Source organism: Dermochelys coriacea, chromosome 2 (genome assembly GCF_009764565.3).
Source record: "Dermochelys coriacea isolate rDerCor1 chromosome 2, rDerCor1.pri.v4, whole genome shotgun sequence".
Taxonomy (NCBI): domain Eukaryota; kingdom Metazoa; phylum Chordata; order Testudines; family Dermochelyidae; genus Dermochelys; species Dermochelys coriacea.
In genome coordinates, this window is record NC_050069.1 from 72,498,376 (window position 1) to 72,516,984 (window position 18,609).

The 18,609-nt window shown below is 38.6% G+C and overlaps 1 long non-coding RNA gene across 12 annotated transcripts in view; it reads right to left on the reverse strand.

Annotated features, from left to right (window-relative positions):
- Nucleotides 1-9,574: 9,574 nt before the first annotated feature.
- LOC119851156 overlaps nucleotides 9,575-18,609 on the reverse strand; it is an 87,828-nt gene continuing 78,793 nt past the window's right edge. For 11 of the 12 annotated variants that reach the window (XR_005291165.2, XR_006278846.1, XR_005291162.2 and 8 more), the window contains 2 exons: nucleotides 12,789-12,897; nucleotides 9,575-10,012 (listed from right to left, as the gene is read on the reverse strand). This is a non-coding gene — a long non-coding RNA (uncharacterized LOC119851156). The remainder of the gene's footprint in view (nucleotides 10,013-12,788; nucleotides 12,898-18,609) is intronic. The other variant, XR_006278847.1, reaches the window with a different exon arrangement.

Consider the following 18,609-nt stretch of genomic DNA (forward strand, 5'->3'; position numbering starts at 1 on the left):
TTTCCCAGTGGTTTTTTGATAGAAAATATTAAATGATATGTATAATGGTTAAATTGTTGTTACATAAAGACTGTTACAGGATAGGGTTTTAACTAGCCACTGAAATTATTGCTTTTATGTCCAACATTGAATTTAGTGTCTTCCACAACAGAGGCTGAATTATGTAAACAATCCCAGGTAAATTATTTTTAGTAAACACAAAAAAGGCCTTCTGTCTGATATAACCTCTAAAATATTTCCAGTCTGCTCTTGCTAGCACATTTAATAAATCATTCTGAGGCAAAATGGATGATAAAACCTGTGTGTGTGGTTTAAATCACTATTTGTCTTTGTTTAAAATATTATTCAGCATCTAATTACCCAGGGACTTCTGCTGTGCTAAAAGTTTGTCTTATAATTTATGCAGATTTAAGTAAGTGTGTGTGTGTTGAATTGGAGTTTCAAATACCAGAGAGGAAGAAGGGGAACAAGACCAACCAAAGTCTGATATACACAATCTGTTGTTTGATTCATCCATGAAAACAAATGGGCATTTTAACTGGCAGAGACAAAGGTAGGTTCCGGCCTATTGTGTAGCAATCGGACTCTGTTCTCTACCAAAATTACATTTATATTTAGCAATTAAGTGGGACTAAATCATCTTTTCTTCCATGCTCTATTGGCCTATCTTTGTAATTATAATATGCACATTTCCAATATGCATACACTTTTTCTAGATGCCCTTCTATCCCCCAGTCTTATAGCCTCTGACTATGTGAAGTGATGAGATGATGCACTGGTATGATGAACGTAAGCTTCTTTGTGGGCTAATGTACTGTCTGTGTTTAAAATATTATTCATTGTTGTAAATTCTAATTATCTTGAGACTTCTGCTGTGCTAAAAGTTTGCCTTATAATTTATGCAGATGTATTACTCTGACTTTAGTGGACAATCTCCTTTGTTCATCTGGCATAGAATGGTGCTGGGGTGATGGATCCGCATGCATCTTTCATGTAATGTAGGATAGTGACCTAGTTTCATTACCTTTCAACATCTCATTTTGGTTTGTTTTTCTTTTGCCTCTTCTGTTCTAGCCATTCTTAGTCAGCCAAGTTTATGCATAATTTCATTAAGGATTAGCCCGATTTCTTGTCTGATTTAGTGATACATATTTCTTGTTCAAATGCATTTCATTGTTAAAAGATTTTCATGGGGGATACTGTCCAAGTATTTAGGGAGATTTTTTCAGCTATTGTATAATTATTTTTGTATTACTATTATTTTACCTCTTTGTTATTATTGGTCAAGACTTTCAAATGTCACTAGTGATTCTGAGTGCCCAGCTTGAGACATCTTAAAAGGGCCTGATTTACAGAGGGTGATGGCTTAGTTTTTTTTTCTCAAAATCATGACCTTTTGAAATCTCTCTCAGGCTGGACACTGAATTTTACTACTTACGTTTGGAAATCTCATCCAATATGGTTATGATAATTATTGTAGTATAATTTATTTTCATTAAAATAGCAGCCAGAGGCCCCAGTCAGGATTAGGGCCTCGTTGTTCTGGGTGTAAAAGAAACATACAATAAAAGACAATCTAGCTCCTTGAATGCCCCAAACTTAAATCAATGGCAATACAAACATGTCTGTTACAGTGAAGACATCTTTTTACTACTGATGAACAAACTGCTAAAGCCAGAATAAGAATCAGCCTAAATTAAACCTCAAACTTCCTATTTAATTGAAGATGTGGATCAGTTCAGACAAAGGAAAGCCCCGCCCCCTGCCACAGGAACTGAGCCCACTAATGCCTCTCTTCTCTTTGTTGCTAAAGTAGGAGCTGTGGCTCAAAATATGAGACCCCTGGTCTCCTTTAATTGGACTCTCACAAACTCTAGCATACTCTCTTGTTTGCCCTAAAACAAGAAGCTCCACAGAGTGCAAAATTCAGACTTAGAAGCAAAAGAGAGGCTGATTTCAAGCACTCTGATTTTATCTTTAACAGGGGCATGGAAGGAGTTTAGAGCTTTAGTATTGTGAGTAGTCCACTTGTGTGCCTCCTGTAGGGTGACAGTGTTCCATAATGAATAGAGTATTAGACTGGGACGCAGGAGCCTATTCCTAGCTTGGCCACTAGCCTTCTGGGTGATCTTGAGCAAGTCAGTTCACCTCAGTTTCCCCATCTGTGATGCACTATGAGGACTACTGATGAGCGAAGTTATTATTGGTAGTAGGAGTATTGAGATAGATGGGACTACCCATGGAGGTGTTTTGCCCATTAGGAAGCATTTGCAGGATTGAGCCCTATATTATGGCCATTGCTGATGGCCACCTTGCTGCACCTATTCTGATAAACTGTAAATCTTTAGCTTTTGGTAACGCTCAATACTATGAAACATGATGTGCCAGAGTGATCCCTATATGGTTCCCTATATGGTTCCTCAGAACTGTGTCCATTTCTCTCTTGAGAGGTACAACAGAAATCCCCACAGCTCTGGTATAGAATTTAAGCCCACCTTTATCAGCACCTACATGCTTCATGATGCTGGGTTATTTTATGATGATATCATGGTTCTCTGATGCCTGGATTGAGTCATTTCTTCCAGCAATATTGTCCAGCTAATGCTGTTAGATGGTATGACAGAAGTTTTACAAACTCAGTGACTCACAACTTTTTAAAAACAAATGAGAAGGTGTTGCCATGTGGCCTTTTTACCTTTTAGGTATTTGAGTCTATGGCTAAGGGCCCTTTCTTGGTGACAATTTTCATCTTCAGTAGAGATTAAAATTTGGGAACCTGAGAATTGCCAGGCTGGCTCAAGTCAGTGGGCCATCAAGTCCAGTATCATACCTCCAACAGTGGCCAGGACCAGATGCTTCAAAGGAAAGTGCAAGAAATCCTGCTGTAGACAGTCATGTGATAATCCATATACAGGGAAAGTTGCCTTCTGTCTCCCCATCAGTTAGAGGTTGGCTTATGCCCTGAAGGATGAAGGTGACTATACCTTCCAAAACTCTCGCGATATCTTAATCCATACTATTCTAACTCTGGATGGGTGAAAAAATTGGGAAAATTGCTGTCATGCTGCTCAGTCTTCCCACAATACAATTGAATCCTCTTGTGTCACTTTGGGAACTGTTGCCATCATTGATTGTCTGAGACTGATGCCGATTTAGTAGTCAACGATGCCCTCTTTGCCACCAGATTATGTGAAAATGCAGGCCTGTCTGATAAGGTTCTATGCAAGTTCCAGGAGGATCCAAATACAGCAGCAAGGTTTCTCATCCAAACTAAAGGATCAGAGTTTATTTCCCCAATGCTGACAGCTTTACACTGGCTTCCAGTTAATTAAAGCTTTGATTACAATACTGCACTATTTACATGCAAGATTTTGCATGATCTTGGCCATTCATATGTAAATGAACTTGTATGCCTTTCTGCTAATATCAGTCTTCCGATTCATACTCCACATTTCAGGACATGTAACTTTATATACTTTAGTCATGATGCCCCCAAGGCATATTATCTCAATTCTGAGATTCATTTATGATTAATCTGTCACTGGTTTTAAACCAAAACTTCAGTTGTACAGTACTTGGCAAAGTTTTTGGCTCATGAAGGCGGCAAATGTAATTATATTATTTGTATAGTGTCCTGCTATGCTTCAGTGTGAAGAATGATTATAAATTTATTTTTGCCTTATTTTTCCCACATTTTAGTTTTTGTTCCACCAAAACTTCAGACAAACAACTCTGTAGCTATTCCTCTCTTTTCTCACTCCTTTGTTCTCTCTGTGATCATCAACACTTTTTTTTAAAATGAACTATTCTCTTTTGCTTTGGTAGGCTGGGGTTTTAGGGAGGTGTTTATTTGTGGGGTAATTCTTATATGTATGTAGATCAAGGCATTAGACATTTTTATCCCCTACTTGTTATTAACAAACTAGATGGTACAGATGAGCCTCCACTCATATTTCCAATTTTCAGACTGCAAAATGAAATATACATAGGGCAAAGGAGAGGATGTATATTAAAGAAGCATCACTGAGAAGTGGCTTTCTTGAAGACTTTGATTTACAAAAGGGGATAGGAGCTAGGGTATGCAGCCTCCTATACAGGGTACAGAATTAGCTGGAGCAAACTTGGGTAACCTCCAACATTTCAATACTTTTTCACTCTTTTCCCCTCTTGTATCAACCCATATCACTGAAATCTTGACTCTGCTTCTGACAATTAGATTTTTTCTGTGTAAGACAGAAGAGCAATTTGATTGGCTTTCAAAACTGTCAGTCTGTGTGTGGGTGTGTAGCCAGAGAAGGTATGGAAGAATTGGAAATTAACATGGAGTTTGTGCATCCTCCCTCCCAACTTTTCTCCCCCTCCCCCACACATATATATTATTAAACCTTAATAATAGGGAAATTGCTCCAACACTGGAATGAAATATACAGAAAGGCTAGTACAATTTATACAAGTATTGTTGCATAAGGATAATTTCCAACCTTTGATTTCAAATGATGTTTATGAATCAAAATGGAATGATTGATTTGAAGCATAACAGCATTTGATTATACTTATAAGTATCTACGTGTAAGAAGAGTCAGGATGAGCTCTACCCTGACATCTGGTGGCGAGTCATGGTGGTTTGTGGAAAAGAACTTCAGGAGCTGATCTCATTTGCATAGGCACACCCATCCTGCCTAGATGGTCACTTTGGCTGCTCTAGGAGCCCCAGTTTCTCTGTTCTTGGGGCAGGAATAAACTATTATTATCCTGATTATGTGAATCAAGGACAGTGGAACTGTACTTGGCCTTTTGTTGTGATGGAGGGACTCACCATCAACTAAGCAGCACTCGCTAGGCAAGGGTCATGGGTTCCAAAACCCAGTGAATAGAGAGAGATTGGGGACAGGTATTAATACTTGGTGGTATGGGTCCTCTGGTGAGAGCCTTACATGCTAATTAAACTTCCTCCTTTTTCCCCTGTAGAATATCAGAGCTAGTTTTGATTCTATTAGGAGTCTAGTTACAGGCTGCTGAGCTGAATTCACTTTGGGCTAATGTTCTACCAGCACTGAGGCTCCTGTACTACAAGCTGAAATCACAAAAGAGCTAAACTTACTAAGAGCTGAAATCACTGAGTGTTGTGTTAAGTAGTGGGGGAGCCTAAAGATATATTGTGGAGCAGTTTGCGGGACGGCTAGCAGAGCAGAGCAGCTGGTGGAGCAGAGCAACTTGCGGGACGGCTGGCAGAGCAGAGTGGCTCTTGGAGCAGAGCAGTTTGAGGGATGGCTGGCAGAGCAGAGTGGCTGGTGGAGCAGGGCAGTTTGTCAGATGCCTAGAGCAGCTCATGGGGGCAGCTGGCAGAGCAGAGCCCCATAGAGAGGTGGGGCAATCAGCTTTGGACCATGTAAGGTGCCCCTTAACACCCCCCCCACCACCATCTCCACCCAGGTTGGGAGGTAAAACTCTGCAGATAAACTTTCGAACTCTGGGGCTGCCCTGACCAGGGGCAGAGACTTTTGGGTTGTTGGACTTTTGGGACGTTGGGTGATTTTGGGTTGCTGGACTCAAGAACCAAAGGGAAAAGACACACCCCAATTTGCCTGGGATGGGTTTTTTGCTCATGGGTTGTGTTAAGAATCCTGTTGGTGGTGTTTCCCCAACATAATGCCACATTGTTTCTCTCTGTTATTAAAAGGCTTTTGCTACACTCTCTGTGCTTGCGAGAGGGGAAGTATTGCCTCTTGGAGGCACCTAGTGGGGGTGGTATATATTTGTCCCAAGTCACCGGGTGGGGGCTCAAGCCAGTTTTGCATTGTGTTATTGGAATGGAACCCCTAGATACTGAACCCGGCCCTTGTTGCTGCCAACTCTGATGGGCAGAAGGGTTACATATGTTATTAACAAACTGTGAGTTAGATCTTTTTTAGAGAGAATCATGCCCCAGGTCAGTGATTCCTGATAATACAGAAGATGTCAGCTTGGGTCAATCAATGTCATAATTTACAGAAATCTGTGGGGAGTGTTTTGGGTGAAACTCCCAGCACTTTGGCCTGCAAAGCATAAACACGAGTGGCTAGGGCTATAGAGAGTTATGTGGGAAATATTTTGCATGAAATTCACATACCCTTTTCCTCACTGTTTCAGGCTAAAAACACTAAAAAATTGAATGGGGGGCTGAATCTGTGGCCCAAGAACTGGTGAGCTAGGAGAATTTAGGTTAAAAGCAATTGTTTTTCTCGATTCCCCAGTTGCTCCTAGGGGCTATTCAGGGATTAATGACCCAAGATGTATATTAATGGATTTTGCTGGGTTGCTGTAATTTGAGACATTTCAGATTGAAGAGCATAGATGGAGAAATTCCAGAGTACATCTTCCCGTCAAAAAAAAAAAAAATCCTTCCACAAGAACAGGAAAGATGGCCTTGTGGTTAAGAAACAGGACTGGGAGTCCATTGGCTTGTGTTATGTTCCTAGCTCCTGTGCATCCTATGTGAGCTTAGGCAAGTCATTAAGGAAGTATTTTCAGACACAAGCCTCCATATCTGCCTACTTGCCTCTATGTGCTTGCACCTGCATTCGCATTTCAAATATCCTAATGCCTATGAGGTGCATGTTTGTCAGTGCAAATTCTCACTCTTGGGTTCACAGGGGTGTTTTGATTATTTAAAGAATGAAAGAAGGTGTTTGCATCTGCTGTGTTAATATGCAAGCACATGTTTATGCAACTGCAGATGCACATAAGATGAAGGCTGGAAGGGCGTGATTGGAAATATAACTCTTACTTCTCCAGTGCTGCAGTTTCCCATCTTCAAAATGCAGATGATAATACTTTTCCCACCACCACTGATGGCAGTAGACCCAACTGATGTTTGTAAAGCACTCTGAAATTCTTTAAAGGAAGCGCAAAGTGTTAATCATATGTGCAATCAATTAATTCACTTACAGCCCAGAAAGGACTTTTGTGGCCCTCGGAGTTGGTGTATAATAATAGTTGTTATTATTATTATTATTTACTATTCTTGTTCTCTGTGTATGTAAATCTCCCCACTGTATTTTCCATTGAATGCATCCAATGAAGTGAGCTGTAGCTCACGGAAGCTTGTGCTCAAATAAATTTGTTAGCCTCTAAGGTGCCACAAGTCCTCCTTTTCTTTTTGCGGATACAGACTCACATGGCTGCTACTCTGAAACCAATAATAGTTATGTTGTTCTAATAAAGTGTATCCCATCACCTTCCTTCTGTATCTATTCTTCTGAAGACTGTTGATGTTACTGACGTTCCCAGGAAAGGTTAGGAGGAGATGAGAAATGTTCAAAACATAATCTCCTTACAGGTTTAAGACTGAGTTGACAATCTCTCCTAGTTGGTCACAACTGCACCAGATCAATTCACTGGTTTTGTTTTTATTTAATAAAATGAGCTAATCCAAAGGTTGATTGGTTTCCTGAAGACTCAGCACTGAATTAGATGTTTGAAGAGCACTGACATCCAAGCAATTATCTCAGGCCTGCATTGCAAAGAAGTGGTTAAATAGATGAACATCTGTGTACTCACGTATAGTTGCTGTTTCACCCACAAGCAGCTGTGGCATGCACCGGCAAAAATTCTCTACATGGTGATAATTACAGTGTGCATTACAAAGGAGGCATAGTCACAAAAGCATGCAATCAGCATATGCTTTTTACTTTATCTGGAATGGGGCAGCCCTGCCAGATCCAAGGCTAATATCCATGAAATGGGTTTCTAGGCCAAAATAAAAAAAAAAACATAACAAGTTTGGGAAACTCACACAGTGAACAGATTTTTTTTTTTAATTTCAAGTTTGCCAGGCTGAAAAACTTCATTAATTCAATGGGAGAAACAATTAAGCTTGTAAAAGTGCCATCCTGGGCTCCCAAATTCTTCAATAGGTTACAACATGAAATCATTCTCTGTGGTTTTCTTTTAATAAACTCTCAGTGTTCACTCCACATTACTGGTCTATCTCAGGCTGATGCTGTTAGCAAACTATTTTAAAGAGCCACATTATTATAATTATTTACTTGTTTGATGGGAGGTTCTCCAGGCTCCAGTCAGGACTTGGGGTCTCATTGTACTAGCCATTCTATTAGCATTTAACAATGTGATGCTCCCTGACCTAATGATCTTATGATGTGTACTAGTTTTCTCTTCTTAATTTCTTTCATCCTCCGGGTCACTGCTCTGTATGGTAAAATCTCTCCTCTGCCAGCATAAGGTCTATGACTCGCCGATGGGCTAATACAAAATCTATCCACCACTGAAATCCCACTTATGGGATTTTCAGGACTTGAGTGGAACTTACGTGATGCACAGACACTTGCTGGCCCTCTGCATAGGAGTGTATTTCACCTGTGTATAATTTACTCATTCTGTACCTATGCACTGTCAGACTTGATTATCTTAATTATTAGAAGCTGAGGATCATTCCGTATGTGAAATACAGTAATTATCCCTAGAGTTGAAACGAAGAATCAGTTTTGACCCTTCATTTTGATATCACAAGGTGTTCATGATCTCCAAAGAAAATGTACAGGTAAACAAGTTGTACATTTCGGGGCGGTGTCAATTAGCTACAATAAATTTAGAAAGAGATACTCAGTAATGTAGGACTCATTTATTTCTAAAATGTAACTTTTTTTCCTTGAGTACACCTACATTCCATTCATGGCTCCAAAGGGGACAATCTAGCCCCAAGTAATTCAGAAGTAGTAGCATGTAGCAGGAATTAGTGATAAATACGTCTTCCTGAATTACGCATGAAGGATTATACTTATACCCAAATAAATCCTAATACACTGTAAAATCCTAGGGAAACTATTTTCTATCCATAGAAGTAACTGGGTTCCTGACAGAAGAAAGATATTAATTAAACTTTAAAAGTCCAACAGCTTTTATGTGCCATTAAGTAGATACTCAGATAAGGGCCATAAAAGTCTCTATATAGATAGATAGATCAATCCTCCTTTTGCATTGCATACACTGCCCTCACTCATTAACAGTGGACCTTATGTCTCCTGGTTTCCATCATGCACAGGACATTAGTCATAAGCATCCTAACAGTTCTAAGACTCATCCACAAAAAAAGTTGTGTGTTGGAAGGGGGTACAGAAATTTGTGTATACTTAATAAACAAAGAGATGAACAGACTAGACATTATTATTATTTATTCCTGTATCTATAAGGAGCTCAGTCATTTTGTGTTAACAGATAATAAGACATGTAAAGCTACACGGACTTGTGTGTATGAGAATCATTGCCCTCTTCTGGAATAAGCTTAAGATAATTCTTTATGATCCGTCTAGCAGAATTATTGGAGTAAGCTGTTTGGCTTATTAGTAATACCTCTGTGTAGGAAGCCAAAGTGTGAGGCCTGAGTTCAAAACCCATTGTATTCTTTTAATACTGCTGTATTTTATGATCACATGGATTTCTGATCCAGCAGAAATTGGGGACTACATGACAAGGAAATAGCATAGGTCAAACTGAAATTTTGTAAATGGTAGTTTGTTTTACAGTAGGAAAATCACATGATTATGGTAAAGAAAGCAAAAGTCATGGAAATATTGTTTAGCAGTCACAAGCCTTTATTTTTCACTCAAATAACCAGTCAGCCAGTGCCTTTTATTCATTGATCAAGCAGGACTCAAAACTTCACAGAATCCACTCCCATGAAAGAGATCACACTGCCCATCCTCAGGAACAATTGCTAGGTCACTTTAAAAAACAAACCAACATTACACTAAGTGAGACAAGATGGATGAGGTAATATTTTCAGGTCTGAAGAAGAGATCTGTGTAAGCTTGAAAGCTTGTCTCTCTCTCATCAACAGAGGTTGGTACAATAATGATCACCCACCTTGTCTCTCTAATATACTGGGGCCAAGATAGCTATAACACTGCATACCTCTTACACTTGTCAGGCTCCTGTTTCCTTCTCCAGAAAGGAAACTACTGAAGAGCACTGTGTCTTGATAGCATGACTGCAAATCTGAGCTTGTGTTGTTACACTGTATGATGCAAAGGAGGAAAGTGAGAAAAGGGAAGTTTAGGTTAAATATCCGAGGCGAGATTTTCTGATAGTGAAATGTATTTTACTGAAGAGGTCCCACAAATGGATATGGTGGAAACCTCACCCAATAGTACAATTAACCCCAGAATACCTCAAACACAAAAGAATACTTTGTTTTAGCTGGGAGACCGGCTGAGGTTTCTAATAGATCTTGGGTAATATTTTCTAAAGTTCCTAAGGGTCAGATTTACAAAGGTATTTAGGCAGCGGGCCCCTAAAGATACAGATAGGCACCTGGGCATAAGCATGGGCCTAATTCTCAGAACAGGGATAGCCTTGCTGACTTCAATGGGACTTACAGTTAGGCATGTACTTAAGTAAATTGCTGAATCACTTTCTATACAGGTACTGAAATAAAACAGGGCTTTTGGTAAAAGCATATGCCAACCTCTGGTGCTTGCCCTGCCTAGAGTTAAAATATGAAACTGCTGCTGTTGTGTGTAGTTTTCTGCACGTGTGCAGCTGGCATGGTAGAGCCTCTTCCCAGTCATGTTGAAGATGAGCAGGAAGCATACACATAAATTGGCTCCTGCAGCTTCTTTAATAATTCATGTATTTTTGCTCTCTTCCATAGTTAATGAACCTCCCCCCACACTCACCCTCATTCCCTCTCCAATTCAGGCAGTTTGTTGTGGTTTCATATATCTAATCCATCTGTCACTTGATTATAGCTGTTGAGCACCTGTTATGGATTTCTAGAGTTTCATTCAAGCTGTTGACAAGTTATCCACAAATTGGCCCTTGTCATACTGTCAGCGTGTTGAGTGCTCTTTCGTGAATTCTTTTTGGGCATACAAAATAATGAACAGAAGACACCAAGGCTTCTGAATTAAGCAGTTTCATTTTCTTTGTATTTCCTTGAACTGTTAACAGATTGGAAGTTACTTGCTGGTGATATTTTTTTCAAACCTTTGTTAAAATATTTGTCTTCTCTTTATAGACCTTTTTGTGTGAATAATCACAACACAACTTGCTAGCGGTGTCAGTGTAAGTTGTGTTGACAATGACACTGTTGTATAGCCTGATCTGCAGCTACTGTAAGATGATCATTGCTTCCTCTGCACATGCTTTCTTAGTAAATGCCAATATGACACTGCTGCTTTTATTCTGGCCAAGCAGGCAGGGGACAGAGAGAGCGCCAATTGTTAGCAGAAAAGAACAGACACGTATATATAGACATAGAACCAGTTGTTAGTTCGTTCAGCCCAGAAGATGTTAGGGATGCTAAGGGGTGCGTTGACATCGATAATGACAAATATAACCAACAAAAACTTAATAGTGACACATACAAGTAAAATAACCACAAAACAAAAATCTTTGTTAAACAAAGTTAAGGTTAAAAATGAATTTCAGTTGAGTCTGAATAACATCCCCCATAAAAATATTACTTTTCATTATAAAGATTCTAAAACCCTAACATTGCAAAGTCCAGAAATGTACAGGGTCCCAGTCACTTTCCGACCGCCATATCATTGTTCATCACTTACTATCACCCCACTTGTCTTACATTGTCCACACAGCATTAACTTCACCTCTTGTAGTCTTTTATGGTAGAAATATATTGTTGGAAGTATATTGTTGATGTTATCTACTGTTTCTTAAAGATCTAAAAAAGCTTTTGAAAAGTATATATTGCCAGGATACATTAAGCTATGTCAGAGTTCTGAACATTTTCTCATACTATGAGGTGTTGGTAGTGGAGAAGAATATGTTTATGAATCAAAATAGGATGATAGATCTGTTTGCTATTACGAAATGAGTTGATCATATGTTGTTGAGGATTTAAGTAAGTAAATACAGCATGTGCATGTTTGTATATATAACTTTATTTTGTAGCAATAAACATATGTACATTTTAATAGTAAATAATGCTGAAGTCAATGGATCCTTTGACTAGTAAATGAGATTTTATAATTTCCCAGGAATTTGGTATTTTGATATTTGTGTGTATATTTGGACATTTTAGAAGAAAAAGTCACAGTTTTGTGGGCAGCCTAAGTCGTGTGGGGTGACAGTAAGGGATGATATATTATAAGGCAATTGGGATGGAAAGAGGCTGGATCTCTTAATTGTTTGTTGTTGTTTTTTTAAAGACTTTTCAGCATTCAGGGAATTCTGAAGCTGTAGAATTTTTGTAACGGAGGTGTAATTTTTTTTGGTTAGTAGTTTTCCTTCTCCGGCATTGCAGGAAAACAATACATCATATAAAATTATTGCACTGATTAACCAATAGGTGGCAGGACTTCAAAGCAAACTATGAGGTGAAGAAAAAATGCTGAAAACAGAAAGCACAGCTACCTCAATCTCCATAATTAATTAGGTCAAAAAAATTGTTAGTATGCATTCACTTTTCATGTTGTTTAGAACTATTTTTGTTCTTCTGCAGTCATAGTCATCCAGAAAAATTTGTTAGATTCTGCAATAACAAAAACATCTCTTAAAATGCAACAAAACAAAATACAACAAAAATAATGGGAAATAGTCGCCTAGGAGCTTTTGAAAATCCTACTAAGTGCCTTTCTGCATCTTTAGCCACCTACATACTTTTATAAATCAGACCCTAAGTGCCTAAATCACTTTTGAACATGGCATTTCAGCTCCTAAATTACTTGGGTGTTTCCAAAATAAAATTTCCTGGCTCTTACAGTGAAAGTCAACCACTTGAACGTTAGCCCTGCTGCAAGTTCTATTCCAGAAGAGTCAGACTGTCATACCTGTAATGCGGCTACTTCTGGAGTTTGTTATTCCACAAGTTGCTCCATTGACTTCATGGGACTAATCCTGGTGTAAAGTATCCAGCATGAGTAAGTGTTACCATCTGGCCTATTGGAAAAAGGACATGACACATCAATGAAGTTCTGGAACAGCCTTCCAACAGGGTTAGTGAGGGCAAACAACTTAACTAGTTTTAAGATGGAGGTTGATGAGTTTATGAATGGGAGTATTATGACAGGATTATCATAATATCATGGATTTGATGACCCAGGAGGCCCCTTCCAGTCCCAAGTTATTGCCAGCACAGAAATTTAAAAAGTATTTGGTTTTCCAATCACACCATGTTTAAAATACATCACTTTTCACAGGAGGTAGTTTTTTAAAAAAGAAACCATCAATAATTTTGCCCCCTTCTGCTTCCTTAAGTGTACAAAAAACATTAATTATTTCCTTCATTCTTTCAGTGACTGATGGCATGAGCAGTTAAAGGAGTGTATTAATGGAGGAAGATGTTTTTAAGCAAAAAACTACTTTTCTGGTCATTAAATGCCAAAGTGAAGTAAAGGGGGTTTGATAACTGTAAAAATCTTCTTCTGCAAGTACATAGTACTCCATTACCCTGAACATTATTTCCTTTACACGAGAGAAAAAGAGTTTTAAAGACAACATAATTAAAATAATGCATCTTTCCTCTGGCTTCAGGGGTGTGCCACACTGTCAGAGATAGGGTTTATAGACCCAAACCTGCTCACATTGAAATGATTCCAGAACTGAATAACTGTATGAGAGCACAGCTAGAAAGTGAGTAACTCTTGGGGGAAAGTGATTGGATTAAATGGATTTAGGCCAGATTCTGATATGAGTTATATCACTGAAAATCCAGAGCAAGTCCATTGAATTCAGTGTAACTGAGATCACAATCTGAGTCAAAACAATGTCTCTAAGGATTTCAATGTCATTTGTGAGTGAATAATATTTGGTCTGTCTAGGTTGTAATTTTCCCATATTTATCATGTGATTAATAACATAACTGTGTTGTAGTGATGGGATTTAAACTACATAAGAATGGCCTTACTAGATCAGACCAAAGGTCCATCCAGCCCAGTATCCTGTCTACCGACAGTGACCAATGCCAGGTGCCCAGGGCCAGATTAAGACCTTTAGAGGCACTAAGCACTGAAAAGATTATGGTGCCCCCCCATATGTAATTCAAAATAAAAACAATACTATACTGTAAAATAAAATTTTATTTTTCGAAATGACACCAAATTTACATGTATGCTGAAATTAAAATAGCTTCTTTCTAGATTTTCTGATTGCAAAATTCTGGATAAGTTCATCAAAGCTGACTCGACAAAGCATGTCTGCTTCCATACACAATAGAGAAAGTGAATCAAGTCTGTCCTGACACGTTGTTCTCTGAGGATTTTTTTATTCTTTTCATCTGACTACTTTGATGCTTTTTTCTGAAATATCAAGTATCAAAATTTTTAAAAAAAAATCTCATTTTTTTGGTGCCCCTTGCTTTGCTGGTGCCCTAAGCACATGCTTAGTCTGCCTGTTGGGTAATCCAGCCCTGCAGGTACCCCAGAGGGAGTGAACCTAAGAGGTAATGATCAAGTGATCTCTCTCCTGCCATCCATCTCCATCCTCTAACAAACAGAGGCTAGGGACACCATCCTTTACCCATCCTGGCTAATAGCCATTAATGGACTTAACCTCCATGAATTTATTCTATTCTCTTTTAAACCCTGTTATAGTCCTAGCCTTCACAACCTCCTCAGGCAAGGAGTTCCACAGGTTGACTGTGCGCTGAGTGAAGAAGAACTTCCTTTTATTTGTTTTAAACCTGCTACCCATTCATTTCATTTGGTGACTCCTAGTTTTTATATTATGGGAATAAGTAAATAACTTTTCCTTATTCACTTTCTCCACACCACTCATGATTTTATATACCTTTATCATATCCCCCCTTAGTCTCCTCTTTTCCAAGATGAAAAGTCCTAGCCTCTTTAATCTCTCCTCATATGGGACCCATTCCAAACCCCTAATCATTTTAGTTGCCCTTTTCTGAACCTTTTCCAATGCCAGTATATCTTTTTTTAGATGAGGGGACCACATCTGTATGCAGTATTCAAGATGTGGGCATACGATGGATTTATATAAGGGCAATAAGATATTCTCCGTCTTATTCTCTATCCCTTTTTTAATGATTCCTAACATCCCGTTTGCTTTTTTGACTGCCACTGCACACTGCGTGTCATCTTCAGAGAACTATCCACGATGACTCCAAGATCTTTCTCCTGATTAGTTGTAGCTAAATTAGCCCCCATCATATTGTATGTATAATTGGGGTTAGTTTTTCCAATGTGCATTACTTTACATTTATCCACATTAAATTTCATTTGACATTTTGTTGCCCAATCACTTAGTTTTGTGAGATCTTTTTGAAGTTCTTCACAGTCTGCTTTGGTCTTAACTATCTTGAGCAGTTTAGTATCATCTGCAAACTTTGCCACCTCACTGTTTACCCCTTTTTCCAGATCATGTATGAATAAGTTGAATAGGATTGGTCCTAGGACTGACCCTTGGGGAACACCACTAGTGACCCCTCTCCATTCTGAAAATTTACCATTTATTTCTACCCTTTTTTCCCTGTCTTTTAACCAGTTCTCAGTCCATGACAGGATCTTCCCTCTTATCGTATGACAACTTAATTTACGTAAGAGGCTTTGGTGGGGACCTTGTCAAAGGCTTTCTGGAAATCTAAGAACACTACGTTCACTGGATCCCCCATGTCCACATGTTTGTTGACTCCCTCAAAGAACTCTAATAGATTAGTAAGACATGATCTCCCTTTACAGAAACCATGTTGACTTTTGCGTAACAGTTTAAGTTCTTCTATGTGTCTGACAATTTTATTCTTTACTATTGTTTCAACTAATTTGCCCGGTACTGACCTTAGACTTACCGGTCTTTAATTGCACCTCTAGAGCCTAGAAAACCAGCCTCTTTCCCAGAAGCCCCTTTCTTTGTGATTGTCTAGTCCCTAGTAACTATGGTTACCCTCATATATGAACATTTTCCCCCAGCATGCCTTTCTGGGGGGCTGGCTCTTTAAATCTGGTTGAGACAAGCAACTATTTACTCTACCTGTCTTTGAGCTGTTAAGTATTAACTGCTGCTATGTTTTGTTTTCCCCTTTTTATTGCTGAGGAGGTGCACTATACTCATAAGAACTGTTTTGTGCCCCAGACATACACACACACTGTGAATACATACTCTTTCTTTTATACTATGTGCATGTTGAATTCTCATTGCATGGAGAAAAGCAGAAGTTTGGGTTAATGTCATCTGAAAAATTAAGGTCTCCAAATTCCTTGGTTAGTAGTGTTTTAAATAAGACCACTTGTTTTCTGGTATATGCCTCAAGAATGTCTGATGAAAAAAATATTTTTTTCAAAAATGAACTTTTGTTTCTTTGTTAAAATTTGCTAGAAAATTCTGTTTTTGTAATTAGAGTTAGGCAAAGTGGAAAAAAGGATTGTTTTGATTCTCTCTTGCGCCTAGACAGTCTCCATGGCATCTTTCTGGCTGGTGAAGATACTGTATTTATTTTTTTTATTTTCTGCTTTATAAGGGATTCTAGGATCTGACTTGGTTTTATTGATGTAAGCTAGCAGCAAGGCCAATCACATAAGAGATTATCTCACTTTCTGGCTGGCAGCAACTTCTCTTGCAAAAAGTCATCCAAAGGTATATCTGTCATTTCTAGATAGATCTTACCTGTTGATTATGTGTTCATAAATTCCTACAGGAAACTTTTGAAATTGTAGTTCCAGTAGATTAGCTGTGACATAGGAGAGTTTGGCATTGTACTTACTCGTTTGTCTTTCCATTAGCTAGCCAGTTGTTTTACTGTGACAGAAAGCCTGACACCAAGAGATTCATATCAATACATAAAAGTAGATCAGCAGTAGTGATGCTGGGAACTACTTCCATGTGCCTGATTTAGCATTGGTCACTGGTGATTAAAAAGACATCCATACAGATATTAACAGGCCTGATTTGCCACTGCACCTTTGTGAAGTCATTTTTACCTGTGCAAATGTATAAATGTGTATGTGTATAAAGGTGTATATATATATGTGGCTGCATGAGCTGCAGGGCAGTGGAAAATCAGGCCTGTTGTACGCAGTCATAGAGCCTTAAAATGTCACTTGTTTGGCAAAAAACGTTTTTTTTTATTAAGAGAAACGCAGAGTCATTCAGTGGATTTCACACTGTAGGGCAGGTGGGATTTTAAGGCTGTAGCACTCTATAACTCATCTATTCCAGTCCAGTTGTATAAGAATACAATACTATAGTCAGTCAGGTAATGTATTACTCTTCCTCATTGATTTTTCACTCATAAAACCACTCTTTCCAATAAAGCCTTTTTTAGAAAGCTTTCATAAATGGAACACTCTTTATCCACACACAGTCCTTTTTTGACCTTTCAGCAAGTATAGAATGAGTATATATTAACAGGGTTTTTTCAGGACACTATTGGCAAGCGCAATTTTTTTCCTTTAATTTTCATGCTACTTTGCTTTTGACTATGCACCAGGGATATTTTTAGTTTATTGATGACTACACCATCTGGCTGTTTTCTATTACTACTAATATAATAGAGTTTTGAAAAACTGTCCTTTTCTCCTTTGACATGTGACTTTGGGAAACTCATAGGTCTTCAGTGATAGCATGTACTAAAAAATGATGTACAATCTTGACCTTCTTAGTTATGAGAAACACATCTCTTTTAAATAGCACTCCTAGTTGTACTTTTTGGTAGGTATATAAAAGTTCCCAAGTAATGGAGTTGAGACAGCTTTCAAAGCCCATTCTCTTGTTCTCTTAGATTCTAGGGACCAAAGAATCCCTCTGTTCTGAAAGATGAGAGCCCAACCTCCAAAGGCAATGTTTTAAGAGGCAGTAATACACTCCAAAGGGAGTCCTGAAGTGCCTTTTTCAGCAAAGGTTAAAGAAAGGCCTTCAGTAAAAGGAGACAAGAAGTCCTTTGCTGAAAGGCTTTTACAGAGAGAAGTTTGGTCCTGGGGTGAAGGCAAGATATTTTGATTCACTCCCTGGTTCAGCCATAGACTTCCTGTGTGACCTAAAGCCAGTTTTTTTTTATAAAGAACTCCATACCCAGCAAGATTCATTTATGAACCTAAGTGAAGTGCCCAGATTTTCCTATGCTCAGCACTCAGCAGTTTCCATTGTGGTCTCAACTCTGCGTATGGAGCACTTTGTGCAAATCTGGCCCGTTCTCTCTGTGCCTCAATTTCCAATTTTCTGGTTTAACGTTATATTTCTTTCTCCTGATAGATCCTTTGTCCACCTTGTCTATTTTGATTGTAAGCTCTTTGGGGCAGGAGCTGTCTCCATTTGAGCACTGCTCTTGGTTGGGGCCTCTCCTGGTTATACTACAATACAAATAAAAAGATATTTACTGAGGTGAAAAAAAATTATTAGAAGTCTTGGAAAACTGGTGAATTGCTAAAGATATATTGCACTTTATTTTAGCTGGTGACAATGTCCTTCTCGAATCAAGAGCCTGTTTGAGAAGAATAAGTGTATGGGGGGGGAGGAATTTGCAAACAATTTAAATAACCACAAATTTAGTAAAGCTTACTAATCTAGGTGAATGCAAACCCAGCCTTTTGAAGTTATGCCGTGAGGGAAGGACCATTATCTGCTGATTACCTGTTCCTGAAATCTGAAGCTCAACTTTCCATGGAGTATAAAGGAAAGACTGAACTATTAATGGGGGCGCTG